Raw genomic sequence first — 15,550 nt, forward strand, 5'->3', positions numbered from 1 at the left:
AAATTCTTGTGGTTGTTGCATAACAGTTATCTTTTATCTCAGCTACGTACATTCACAAAAATTAACTTACTCAGAAATGATTACTAATAAACATGCCACGCAGTAATATTTCTCTGCACGAACTCATGACATTAAAGCAGTATTAATTTCAATGAAATTGTAATGCAAAAAGAACCTGAGCTATTTTGTTGATATAAGAGCTAGTACAGGGCCTCACACCATTCTTTACATGTTTCATATTTCCATAAAACAAAAGACTGTGTAATTTGCCCATGATAAGTTGTGTTGCCACTTTAGTGTTTGCGGCATCATTTGATGTTTAATATACATATATGTGCCAACAGATCATACAGTTTAATGAATTGCACATGTACACACAATTAAAGCACACCACTTGAAGGTACAGAATGGAACACAACAACATACATAGTACGAACAACACAAGACATTTGATGGTACAAAATCTGCATTAAATGAGCTTGTAAACAATGTGGACATAGCTTTGAACTAGTGCATAAAGCACACAATCCAATATTATAATGGTTTTAAAAACCCATACTCAGCGTCTCACATGAAGTAAACTGCTCTTCCATAAGAAGTAAGAAATTTCTTGGAAAATTAAGCGTATAAGTGTGCTTTTGACTTCTATGCATGTAAAATTTTTTAAGTAGGTGATCACAGGGAAAACTGATTGCAGACAGGGTCAGTAAAGTAGATTCATTTCAACATAAATTTCCTGTGGTTGTCCATGTTGTGTTGCTAGCATCAGAGCTGGTGGTATCTTTGTCATTAATAAAAAAAATTAAGCAGAGCAGTATTCATTCAAAAACATCACCCTAGTTGAGGCTGTTCAGATAGCTTCAGTGGAAGGGGCAGCAATTATGTCCACCAAAGAAAAAGGATTTGGTGAAAAAATCATCAGGGCAAAACAGGAAAGATTACCCTTAAGTTTATCTCACGTGGAAGTACAGGATAGAAGAAGTAAAGTTAAGTGTAAAACCTGTAACAAATCAATACATTTAATAAGGGACTGCAGACTTGAGAAAAGAATTCATAAAGTAGAATCGGTTCAATCGTGTCGAGGGTTGGAGGCCAAAAACCAGCAGGTGAGAAAGTCGCAATTTATTGAAACACAGACAGCCCTGTAAGAAAGTGAAGCCAGCCGTGTATTTCGCTTGTCATAGCCCAGGGCATATGGCTAGAGAGTGTACTGAGAATGCAGAGTAATCTGAAAAACCAGAAGCAGGGAAATTGAAAAACATAACATTATAGTCACCTTTATACTGAATTGGAAAAAATATTTTAAGCCGACTGTGAAAGTAAAAATGAGTTTGTAGAATTGAACTCCTCACAGAGCACATAAAGTCTATTAAAATTGCTTTTAGGTAATGGAGCATAGATTAGCTTGTTCAGTATGAAGTACCTTTCAAGCCAGATCATGAATAGACCTGAAGAAAGTATAAAGTTTAAAGGTATTAGAAGTCTGGTCATATGCACGTATGGGACAACAGTTTTAAATGTTGGAATAGATCAGAAATCAAGAGAGAAACATAAGTTTCATCTGTTAGGAGGGGAATTGGGTGTTCCCTATGGTTATTTATTTGGTAGAGGCTTCTTTATAAAGCATGGTGCAACAATTGATTACGCCAAGATAACCCTGTGAATTGGGGGCAGGCCCATTAAATTATGTATGGAGACAGAAGCACAAGGCACAAGTACACAGGAGCAGGAGCTTAGAAAATCAGGTTTTGAAACTGCAAAATGTGAATACAGTAGAGTTCACAGTTCTCTGAGTAACTCAGAGAGGCCGGCAGACCAAAGTATGTGAAAGAAATGATGAAGTACTGGTAGACAGATGTGTCCCTGACAGGAAACAACACTACAAAGCCTAAGGTAGGCCAGATGGATAGAATAAAGTTAGGTCCTTGTGAGGAGAGTATTTTTAAGATAAAGATTTTGCATACTGCTAGCCCAAGAGAAGGAACTGCTGAAAAAAAGAGTTGCAGGAATGTATGTACCTACCAAAGCACTGGTGGGAGTACAAAAAAGCCCTTGTTTAATACTGTTAAACACACAAGAGAAGGTGGTTTCTACTGAGATACCTTGCATTAGGGCGGCAGAAGTTGTGCAGTTTAGCCCATGTCCAACGTAGGATGCGTGCAAGGTAGACAAGGTCTCAAGTGAGCAAAAATTGAGTCAGTTTATTAAACGAAAATTTGCAGTTAGGTCATTTAAATTCCATAGAAAAACAATCCATACCAGAAGTGTGTTCTGTGCATAATGATATCTTTCTTTTGCCAGGAGATAAGTTGAATATACGGACATAATTTGGCATCAAATAAAACGAGGGACAAGTAATTTGCTCTCATCCTTACAGAATACCAGACGTGAAGAAGGAAACATTACAGCAGCAGATAAATCAGATGTTGGAGGATGATATACGAGTACCTTCAAAAATCACTTGGAATTTCCTGTTAATCATGATTCCCAAAAACATGGATGCATCTGGTAAAAAGAAGTAGAGATTGGTAGCTAATCACAAAAGACTAAACGACATTCCTGTCAACAGTCTTCCCACTCCTATATATACCAATAAAATTTTGGATAGATTAGGCAAAGCAAAATATTTTTAACACTTGATTTGGCCAAAGGCATCGCATCAAGTGTTATTAGATGAAAAGGAATGAGAACTTACAGCTTTTAGTACACCATATGCCCATGGCCAAAGAATGCCAATGTAACTCCATTCTACACTTTCCACATTTCATTTCAAAAATTGATACGTTCAGTTCCAATGGGTTTACAGGGTTCTTTATTTAAACAATGTAGTAATTTTGGTCCATCACTGGAAGAACACAATGTCCATTTGGGTGAAGCTTTTGAGAGATTATGGCAACACAATTTGAAATTACAGGTGGATAAATGTGAATTTTTAAGGAAAGAGGGCACATATATGGGACATGGCTTAACTGAGTTTGGATTAAAGTCAGATCCAAAGAAGTTAAAAGCAGTGTTGGAATATTCCCAGCCCAATACAATATATGCATTTCCTAAGTGGCTTTAGTAAAGTGACAAAACCACTTCATGAGTTGTTGAAGAAAGGTGTTAAGTATGAACGAGGTGCCAAGCAGGAAGATGCATTCCAAATTCTAAAAGAGAAGTGCTCATCCCCCTACATTGTGGTACACAGATTTTTTTTAAAAAAAAAAGTTTATGATCATGACTGATATGAGCCAGGATGCTATTGGTGCGGTTCTTAGCCAAGGGGAGGTAGGTAAAGACCTTCCAGTTGCACATGCATCCAAAACTCTGAACAAGGCAGAGCGAAACTATATCACACGAAGAGAGAGTTACTGGCCATAGTTTGGGCAGTTACATAACGTCTGTTTGGTTCTAAGTTTACCATTTGTACAGATCAAAAACCATTGCTGTGGGTCAGAAATAATAGCAATCTGTCCTCACATTTAATGATGTTCTGACTGAAATTAGATGAGTATTATTATGACATTGTATACAAAAAGAACATGAACAACAGTGTAGCAGAGGCACTGTCCACGATAATGGAAAAACAATCAGTTGATATCAAAACTGGGGCAAATGAAAGTGGGGAATGGCTGATAGTCAAGGAAGATGAACAGCAGGAGATAACTGCTGAAGAAAAGGTGGATATTTTGCAGGAATTATATGATGCACCCATAGGTGGTCGTCAGGGAAAAGTGAGAATTTAAAATCGAATTAGGAAATACCAAACGTGGTTCAGTATGAAGAAGGCTGTTGAGGACTACATCAGAAAATGTATTAGGTGTCAAAAAGAAGATAAAGCAAATATTTTAAAAAAGGTTTTGGTTATAACACCAACACTAGATGTGTGTTTGAATGGTGCAATATTGATATCGTGAGTCCCCTGGCTGTATCAGACAGAAATAAGAGACATATACTAACATTCCAGGATGTTTTAATGAAGTTCACTGCAGCAGAACCAACAGAAAAGCAGGCCACAGATACAGTGGCACATGACATGGTGAACAGAATCATTCTAAAGTTTGAGATACCCTCACTAACACTCAGTGACAATGGTAGAAATTTTTTGAGTGACACACTAAAAATAGTGTGCAGATTGTTAATGATTGACAGGTTACAGGCCTCCTACCACCACCACCACCACCTATCAAATGGAGAATTGGAAATATCACAGCGAACTATTACAGAATTCCTGAGACACTGTATTAACAGGGCTCAATTAAACTGGGATGAATGGTTCCATTCATAGACTTGTGTATAATGCCACACCCCATAGCACCATAAATTATACACCACGAGGTCTTTTTTTTTTTTTTTTTTTTTTTTTTTTTTTTTTTTTTTTTTTTTTTTTTTTTTTTTTTTTTTTTTGGTTACAGCTTGTAATATACCAGGGATATTGCAAAGAGATCCTCAGATGTTACATACAATTATGCTGATTATGTACTCAAATTAAAGAAGAAATGAGATAGATGCACCATTGTAACAGAGATTATAATAAACAGTATAAGGGGAAGAACAAACAGTACTATGATAGAGACCAGAATGTGAAAGATTTTAAAATGATGATGATGATGTGATTCTTCAAGCTTTCCTGGCAGATATGTTGTAAATAGTCTTCACGGGTTTGCCGCTGGTGGCAAGCCTGTGAAGACTATTTACAATGATGATGATGATAATGATGATGTTGGTTTGTGGGGCACTCAACATTGTGGCCATCAGCACCCATACAAGTTCCCAATCTTTCCAGTTCCAATCTTGTCATTTCCCGAATGATGATGAGACAATGAGGGCAGCACAAACACCCTGTCCCCGAGGAGAGAAAATCCCCGACCCGGCTGAGAATCAAACCCAGGACCCCTTGATCCATAGGCAGCAATGCTAGCCACTAGATCACGAGCTGTGGATGATTTTAAAACAGGTGCAAGTTCTGTTGTATGATGGAAGCATTGGAAGGGGCAGAAGCCATAAGCTAGACATGCAGTGGCATGGCCCATACACTGCTATAAGGACAAAAGGCCCAAATGTGGTCATTTGTTTAAAGAGAAACAAATTTTTTAATGATGAATGCCAATAGGTTAAGGTAGTTCTGTTGAAAAATAACTTTTTCTTGAGTTTCAGATGTGGAAACTGACATGACTGTTGCACCCGGTGAGCTGTACTGCAGCAGTGTACACGCTTGAACAATTTCAAGGCTTATATTATGATAGTACTAGCAAGGTACAAATCTATGCTATATTAATGTGGGAGAACTTCAAGGAACAGCTGATGAGACTAAAAGATTGTTTGGGATAAGCAATAAGGAGTGTACTGCTGCAGAGCAAGCTTTAGAATGGCATATCAAGAAGATCCGGAAATTGCAAGGTCTAATTGGACAATTAACAAGACATGAGACCTGTAGGAAAAGATGTCTTAAATTTTGTGGGTGAAATTAGTAAAATATTGTTCAGGATACCTCCTATTTCAAATCAATAATTGATTCAATTGAAAATGAACAGAAGCAATTGCTTAAGTTGACCAAAGAGCAAGTAAAAGTACTAAAAGAACTTTGAAAAGTTTCAGTCACCCAGTAGTTAGCCTTTCACATAAAGAGGAAATGACACTTAAAAACATGGAAAATCTCCATAGATACATGAATGAGTATGCTAATAGCACTGATCAGAAGATACAGCACTTAGCTGTGATCACCACTGTTAATGAACAGTTAATACAGTTGGTATCGATTTACACTGAGTTTTAAAGACAATATGATACGCTAATTTCTGCTATAGTAAATGCACAAAAAGGAATACAGTGGAGCTTTGAGTTTTCGTTCTCTGATTTTACATTTTTCACAATTCTACACCGTAAATTCATAGCCCCTCTGAAAAACCCATAAGACCAATACTAAAAATTCTCTGCTTTTATATTTCTTCCTGGTAATGTTTACTCAGTTATACTTTCTTACTCAATATCTCACCTGACTTCGTTCCATTTTCTCCCTATTGACATTTGAGGTGACTGAATGAGTTACAAGTGACAAAAAACAGACGGTTCACATCATGGGTGATGGGGGAATAAGGAAATATTTTAGGCTGTTGTGGGGGGGGAGACCTGAACGGCAGCAAAGGCGGAGAAGATGGACTTCGGTATGGCAGAGCTGGCGGAAGAGACACCTTTTCTCTTTGGGTACAAAAAGAGTACAAGTAGTGACTGAACCCCAGAGGGGTGGCAACAGACAGCGACTGACTCATGGTGAATGGCTGACTTTAGGCTGGGCATCCTCCTGCCTATGTGGAAAGTAACTGGAGACTACCACATTACATTCCCAAGCAGTACATGGTATGTCTCTCCATGTGAAAGATTCCGGAGTTAAAACTTCCCCGTATTTGGATCCCCAGGAGGGGAACACATTGAGAGTAGATGTATTTGAAAGGAAGAAAGGGACAGTGAAGGGAGGAAAGACAAAGACTGGAACATGGAATGTGAGTACACTACTGCAAGCAGGAAAGCTAGAGAATGTAAAACAGGAGATGAAAAGGAACAGATTAGATGCTGTGTGAAATGAGATGGGGAGAGAATGGGGAGATAAAAGTGGAGATTAGAAGCTCTTTTACTCAGGGGAAATCAAGAGTGGTGAAAACAGAGTGGGAATATTGATAGGGCAAAAGTTGAAAAATAAGGTAATGAAGGTACAATATATCGATGGAAGACTGATGATGATATGACTGAAGGGTAGTTAAAAAGATTTGGTATTAATACAGGTATATGTGCCAACCAACCAGCATAGAGATTTGGAAGTGGAAGAATATTATGAGAAAAATACAAGAACTCATCAAGAAAGAAAATAGAAATGCCTGTGTTATCATTATGGGGGACTGGAAGAGATGAAGAGATGAAGATCCAGTAGGAAAATTTGAATTAGGAATAAGAAATGAGAGAGGTGAATGACTAGTTTCTGTAAAGAAAGTGCATTAGCAGTGAGTAACACATTATTTGAACAGCACAAAAGGAGACGTTACACATGGATATCAAATTTGAATAGGGAAAGATATCAGTTGGACTACATCCTGATACAAGAAAGGTTTAGGAACTGTTTGAAGGCTAAAGCTTATCCAGGAGTGGATATAAATTCGGACCATAACCTAGTAATGGGAGAAATACAAGTGAAGTTGAAAAAGTCTGGAGAGGTAAAGCAAAGGAAAGACTAAATACAGGAAGACTCAAAGAGGTAGGAAAGGCAACAAATCTGGAGAGCAGATTTATGGAAAAATGGCAAAGAGGTAGTGTTGATGAAAGTGTTAATGACAAATGGATAAAACTGAGGGAAGGACTCATGGGCTCTGACAAAGAAGGTACAGGAAACTGAGTAATGAGTTAAGAAGAGAAACTGAAGAAGCAAGAGAAAAATGGATGAAACAGAAATGCGACGAAATAGAGAAAATGGAGAAAGAGGGAAAGTATGAAATGATATGTAGACTGGTTAGTGAGATAGTTTTTGAACATAAAAGAAAGAGGAATAACATGGAAATAGAAAGAGCGGATGGTACTCTAGCAGAAAAACCACAGGAGGTTTTGAACAGATGGCAAGAATATATTGAATGTCTGTATAAGGTGGATGAAATGCAAAACAAAATTAAGGTCGAAGAGGAGCAATATGTGCCAGAAGACGGAAGCAGAAGCAGAAGTAGAAAAGGAGATGAAGAATAGGAAGACATGTGGAATTGATGATTTGGCAGCAGAACTGTTGAAGAGTCTGGGAAACAAGGCGAGAAAAGAAATAGTCTACCTCTGTAATGAGACATACGACAAAGGGGAATGGCCAGAGGACTTCCTTGCAACAGTTATTGTACCAATAGAGAAAAAGAGAAACACTAAAAAATGTGAAGAGCACCGGACCATCAGTGTAATTTCTCATGCAGCTAAAGTCTTGCTGAGAGTGTTGAATAGAAAGCTATATGGCAAGCTGGATAGAGGGATTGCAGAGGAGCAGTTAGGATTTAGAAGAGGAAAAGAAACAAGAGATGCTATTGGTCTGTTACGAACTATGGGGGAAAGATATATGGAAAAAGGTACAGAAATCTTTGCTGTTTTTATAGATTTAGAAAAGGCTTTTGACAGAGTTCAGTGGAACAAGCTGATGGATATTTTGAAGAGGAAAGGAGTAGATTGGAAAGAGAGATGACGGATACAGAATCTATATTTACACCAGAAAGTAAGGATAAGGATTGGAAATGAAAAGCCAGAAGGAAGCAACATTGGACGAGGTGTTAGACAAGGCTGTTGCCTTTCCCTGCTGTTGTTTATCGTATACCTTGAAGAGATTATTGCAAAAAATTTAGATGGGAAAAGAGGAATACGTATTGGTGGAAAGAGAATAGAAAGTGTAAGATTTGCTGATGACATGGTATCAGTGGCAGAAAGTAAGCGGACAGTGAATAACATGCTGAAACATCTGAATGAAGCTTGTGTGGAATATGGGATGCAAATAAACACAGCAAAAACAAAGAGTATGGTCATCAGTACAAGATGCAGACAGTGCAATATTAAAATAGGACAATCTACCATTAGCTAAGTATGTGCATTTAAATATCTTGGAAGTACAATAACTGAAGACGTGAGATGTCACCAAGGTGAAAACTCGAACTGCCATAGCGAAGGAGGCATTCAACAGAAAGATGACTCTTATGTGGCAAATTAGATAAAGAACTAAGGAAAAGGCTTGGCAAATGTTTTGTCTGGAGTGTGGCACTATATGGGGCAGAAACATGGATGCTGAGACGAGAGGATGAAAAAAGGTAAGAAGCATTTGAGATGTGGATGTGGAGGAGACTGGAGAGAATAAGCTGCATGGAAAGAGTGAGTAATGAAAGAGTATTGAAAAGGGTTGGTGAGAGAAGATGTCTGCTGAAGGTTGTAAGAGAAAGGAAAAAGAACTGGTTGGGACATTCATTGAGAAGGGAGTGCTTGCTAGCAGATGCTTTGGAAGGATTGGTTTGTGGGAGAAGACTGAGAGGAAGAAGGAGATACAAGATGATAGACGACATAAAGGGAAGAGGAAATTATGCAGACCTGAAGAGGATGGCAGAAGACCAGACAGCCTGGATAACTACCATGTGAAAACCTGCCTTTTGGCAGAACACTGATGATGACGATGATAATGGGGGGGAGGGAGGGGGGGAGACGTGAGAGAGGAAATGCTGACATAATCCACAGCTGGCGCTGCCAACACAACTTGCAACGTTTAGCTTCGCCGCTCAATGATGAAGGGTTGAGTATGTTTCAGACTACTTTTTGCAGGAACTGACATAATCGTGACGTGGTGGTACTGTGAAGGTGACCAGGAATGAGACTATTGATTTGTCGATCGCTATAGCGTCAAGTTGATATATATTACGGATGTGTTAGTGAGAGGAGAATCTTAGCTGTAGCAAGTACTATTTAGGGGAATATGTCTGTGGTTGTACAAAGTGCGAAATATTTGTGACAAGGAAGAATATGAGCATTATTGCTCATCTTTTCAATTGCAGCAATTTAAGCTGTTGTCTTAGGTTACCTGCCTAACCACACACTAGGAAACCACGATATATTCAGAAATAAACAGTGAAGTATTTGTGACAAGGAAGACTATGAATTTTATTGCTGCTCATTTCACTTGCATAAATTTACCTAATTACACAGTCTGAAATGACCACACGTTCAGAAATAAACAGGCAAATATTTATTTCATCCTTCATTTTCTAACCAGATAGAGATGTTTAGCAACATCGAATATTGCAGAACATATTGTGTTATAATCATACTGAATGTGATAGCAATGCTAAGAGGGGGGGAAAAATGAATAAAAGTTGGCATGCATCGATTTGTGCACCTGTAACCTCCAACTCAGGTAATCATGACGTTATCCACTACATTAAAGCTTACTCCTGTGAATTTCAGGCATTGTGCATTAGTTACCATAAAATCTCTTGAAGCCTCACATCATTAATGCTTTAATGATTGACATTTAATGATAGTGTGATGTTTGTGATATATGCAACATTGTTTTGAAATGGCATACTGCACACACTACGAAAGAAATGAATAATTGAAATGCACAAAGTTCACACAGGGTTCATTACCAAGCACTGGCAAAAGTTGATAGTCAGAAGCCTACTAGTGACATCACCACTGCAGAAAGCAGTGTGAAGCCGCCTCAACACTGACGCTGAAAACATGTTTCTGTTGGAAACATTATTCCCTACAGTGTTTTGCATTTGTTTACTACTTAGTTTTTTGTCTTTATTTCTGTCCATGCTGGCAGCAAACATTTCTCAGTGTATTCACATTGTTTGCAACATTGTCTGCCATGTCATGTCTAGAGAAAAGGGAAACTGTAATATATGCTGCTCCCTTATTAATACTTGAAGGCTCACTCAAACAAAATGAAAGACATCATCGTCCATTTTTTAAAATATATTTATAGTGACTTGTGACCTGAAGGCCATAAGCATCTTTCATCGTTTTATAGTTTCACAGCTTAAGGTTGTGTTTATCAAAAAATTTCAGAATAGATTTAAAAACTATGATATTATTTTGATGGAGGGTTTGTAGAGCAGCTGGTGATGCATGATAAAATCAGATTAGTTGTAGTATGAAACTGATTTGTTGGTTTGCACATAGTCATCTTTGGTGAGTGAAAACATACTGTAAAACAACTAGGGGGAAAAACTGCTACATGTAGAAACTGAATATGGAAGACAGCTCCAGCGCCCATAATATGACTTGGATATCATCTAATGAATTTGAATTTCTGGCAAATACTGGCAATCACTGTCTCTTTAAAAAGAAAAGATGGGCATTTCAGGAAAGCAATTACAACACAACATGCTGTTAGCCTTTTTTGTCAATTCCAGAGCCTTGAGTATTTATTTCACATTTCAAAGCAAGCTACAAGAAACGACCTTATTTTTCTTTTCTATGCAGTCTTTCTCAGTATTCTACTAAATGTAGCGGCAGTTTTCTGCAGAGCGTCTTGTTCTATTACTGTTATTGTACTCCTTGCTTCATATATTCCGCAAGCAGCTGTCAGGCTGGTACAATGATAACAACTCGACAGTCTGCTGCCTCTTCCACTGCCCTTTTTATCTCAGAAAAACTTAATACAACAAACGAAAACAAAACACCTAAAGACCTCTATATAGCAGATGACACAATGCAACACACATACATACACTTGCACTGTGCAGTGGTGGCATGTCGTAGCTGGCCTGAAACATAGTTTCCTTTGACCTACACGGACACTGCTAGGGATAGATGTTTCCATGTTTTAATAGATATTTCCAAATGGTGTCCACATCATGAAGCCAGACATATGTTTGGAAAACATGTTTCAAGCCTCGTGTGTATGTGGCTTGAAGTCTGCTCAACTCAATTAAACTGGCATTGGCTACTGAAGGAAAACACACACTCCACATGATAGACTACTTTAAATGATGTAGCCGACAGGTGCACATTTGCGTTTCACAGTTCTTTACTTTCACTGTTCACCTGTGTAGGTTTGGTGATGACATATATTTGTAGCAGGTGGCCTCTTCAGTCAAGCACAGGAAATAGTGAAGAGTGAGATGAAAGCTCCATTATATTTGAACACAATGAGGAAAGAGCCCCGTTGTAAGTGTACTGTCATATCGCTGGTTTAGTTGTGGAGTATCTTTGCAGACAGCCGCGTCTAGAGTCGAGCGCAGGACACGGAACTGTTACATTGTGTAGTGTGTAGCTCTGCATGTGAGAGGCATTGTTAGTATGGAAGTTGAAGTGATGCTATTACAGTAAAGTGATAAAATAAGCAAATGATTCAGAGGAAAGTGCATCAATAAGTAATTTAAAAATGAGCAGTGCTGCTGCGAACGTATTTGTGTATCCTCTCGTTGCGTGTCATACCGTACAGTATCAATCATCCACACCGTGTTCGGTCTTCAAGAATGAACTAATGTGAATCAGTAATACTATTTACCACAAAAGAGAGCATTTAAGTGCCAGTGTCTTGTTGCGAGCATAAGAACGTGCGTTTGATCATCGCGTTCCGCATCATCAATGATCAGCCGCACTGCGATGGTTACGCGCACACTCATACAAGTGAGAACTGAAAAATTAACTTTACAAACAGTGCCATATCATTACTAGTTTCAAGGAGGAGTGGTACCAAATATCCGTGTATGCGTGATGAGCGTAAGAACTTTCATGCGATCATTCGGCTTCCGCAACGTCAACAATCACCTGCGTCATGTCGGTTACACGTGCGCTCGTCCAAATGATATTGTGGACTGTTAATCAACCATTAATTGGGCTAACACTTCTGAATTAGAATGTAAACAGTGCAACCAGTGACTTTCTTTTATCGTCTCAGAATATAGTTGTTCATTCCAGACGTCGGACAGTGTTGTGTTTTAATGTTGAGAGGTTCCCCTAAACCCACTTGCATATTTCGATAGATAATTTCAGGCAAGCCAGCAGCAGTATGGAGCAGAACAGTACGATTGCCACGGGATTACCAGGTACGTGGTGTGGACAGGGCGCACAGTCAAGGAATGACAAACAGAATAAAGTACCCCCCACCCATTAGTACTCCCGGGCGTGTTACACCGTTACCTGTGCCAGCTCCACACAGAGATCAAAGATAATCCAAAGCACTGCAAAAGTCCCTTACTAGGTAGCAAATTACTATTGCGAATCACATAAGGAAAATGTAAACAAGGATCTTATGTATTCTTTCTCCGATTTATTATTGTAATGATGATATGTAATGTTCAGTGCAGAAGTGTTTATGTATGTGTAACGTGAAGAAAAATAAATAAATAAATATTGATGTGTGTATGAAATGTGAAAAAAAGAGAAAAAATATTTTACCTTTGTTGTGTACGAGGTGGGACTTTGCAAGATTTGGCAATCCTGCAGGCTTGCATAGGCACATCATCTTTGACCTTGGTCTATAAGCAGATACTAGTCCAAGTGGCACATCGATGCAACTGCGAGTTGTGTGGTGTAATAAGTTAACATGTCTTTGCATCTCTCGTCACGGAAATGGAACTCCATAATATTGCGCAATGGTTTGCCATTTCTTTTTGCATTAAATTGGGTGAAAATGCGACGACAACTTACGGTAAGCTTCAGAAGGCTTTTGGAGAGGAGGTTATGTCAAGAGCTCAAGTTTTCGTTAGCATAAAATGTTTAGTGAAGGCAGAACAAATGTTGAAGATGAAGACCGCAGTGGACGACCTCACGGTTGGATGTCAACTTGGCCAAGGTGCGTGAACTCGTACGATCTGATCAAAGATTACCCGTGAAAATGATTGCAGAAGAACTGAACATCAATCGAGAAACAGTTCGTCTAATAATAACTGAGTATTTTGGTATGAGAAAGATTTGTGTGAAAATAGTCCCCAAAAATCTCACACCACAACAGCGAGAAACACTGAAAAATGTGGCAGCCGATCAGTTAGAGCAAACAGAAATCAATCCAGAATTGTCAAGCTGTGTTATCACTGGTGATGAAAGTTGGTTTTTTCAGTACAATCCAGAGACAAAATGCCAAAGTTCCCAATGGTGCTCAAAGGAATCACCCAGGCCAAATAAATCTCACACGTCAAAGTCAAAAGTGAAATGCATGCTTGTGTGCTTCTTTGATTCCAAGGGAATTGTTCGTAAAGAGTGCATGCTTCCTGAACAAACAGTTAACCAATATTACTACAAAGAAATTTTATAAAGACTTCATAGAAGAGTTCTTTGTGTCCGTGCCAACATTGCTGATAATTGGATTCTGGCTCACGATAATGTGCCATCCCATACTGCTCTGTCAGTACAGCAATTTTTAACCTCAAAACAAATTTCAGTACTACCACAGCCACCTTATTCACCAGATATCACTCTGTGCGACTTTTTTCTATTTCCAAGAGTCAAAACGGCAGTCAAGGGACACCATTTTCAAACAACACAAGATATCCAAAAAGCTGTGACGAGGGTCTTGGAGGATATTACAGAAGATGAGTTCCAGAAATGTTACCATCAATGCCAGAAGCACTGGAAAAAGTGTGTGCAATCAGAAGGGAACCACTTTGAAGGAGACAACACTAAACTTGACTAAACCAGTAAGCAACATTTTTTTCTCATCAGTCTCATTACTTTATTGTCGCACCTCGTATATGACGCATCTGTGATATGAAGAAACAAGTTATTTAGCCAATGATTTAAACTGAGGTTTCAATGTATTTGTGAAATAAAGGGAAAAATGAAAATGTTTTATACTGATGTATACATGATGTGTGCAAAAGTGCAGTGAAAAATTAACTTTGCGAAGTGCAAAATGTAAAAATGACTAAAGTGATTAACCAAGAATGCATGTAATATTTTTAGAACTAAACAATGCAAAATCCAGGACGCAATGTAACAATGTTATAAAAAGGAAAGTTGTGGGAAAGACATCTTAGTTCTAAAAATATTATAAAAAAGAAAATTGACACTCACCATATAGCGGAGATGCTGAGTGGCAGGCAGCCGCACCAAAAAGACTGTCACAAGTATGGCCTTTGTCAAAAATAGACCAACAAACACACACGCACATGCACGCAAGTGCGCACTCGCGTGCCTATAAACGCAAATCACACAGACATGACTGCGGTCTCTGGTAATTGAAGCCTGGCAATGTACTGATGCCTGGATTCAGTTGCCAGAGACTGCAGTCGTGCCTGAGCTAGTTGCATTTGCGCCTGAGTGTGTGTGTGTGTGTGTGTGTGTGTGTGTGTGTGTGTGTGTGTGTGTGTGTGTGTGTGTGTGTGTGTGTGTGTTGTCTATTTTTGACAAAGGCCATACTGGCCGAAAGCTAATTTGTGATACTTTTTTGGGGAGGCCTACCTGCCATGGTGAGTGGCAACTTTCTTTTTCATAATATTTTTAGAACTAATATGTCTTTCCCACAACAGAAGCCAGATTAAAAATTTGTTGCCAAGTAACTGTCATTAAATTTTTCACGTAGGGGAGATATATATTACCGATGTAATAACTTGCACAGTGTTAAGATTGCTGGAAGCAACCAACAACATTCCAAGGTAAAGTACAGATCAGGCAAAAGTGGTAGGTTATTGGAGATCAACAATAACTGCAAATTGCAGACATTCTGGGCAGCTGTCCCAGGGGAGAAATTTCTCTTAAAATGATTACTCGTAACTCTTTCCACTGCCTAGATGCTGTTGTAGAGTGCTACAGTAGTAGTCCCCACTGACAAAAGGCCACTGGGCAGTGCCAAGAGATGTAAAACACAGTTGTTTCTGGCCATGAGAGGAAGGACAGTGACGCTAAAGTTGACAATGTAACAATATATAGTTGGTAACTCTTAAAAAACAAATATAAATTTCAAACTCTTGGCAGTGTAAAACTGATTACAGTATGGGGAAAACCTTCTTAGAGTGGATACTTAAAAAAATTACTTATTACTACCATTATAGGTATGGACTAGGGGGGTAAATGATGCCTACATGTAAATGCGATCCATGAGCAGTAAAATAGAATCTTGGAACTA

Source organism: Schistocerca piceifrons, chromosome 7 (assembly GCF_021461385.2).
Source record: "Schistocerca piceifrons isolate TAMUIC-IGC-003096 chromosome 7, iqSchPice1.1, whole genome shotgun sequence".
NCBI classification, from domain to species: Eukaryota; Metazoa; Arthropoda; class Insecta; order Orthoptera; family Acrididae; genus Schistocerca; species Schistocerca piceifrons.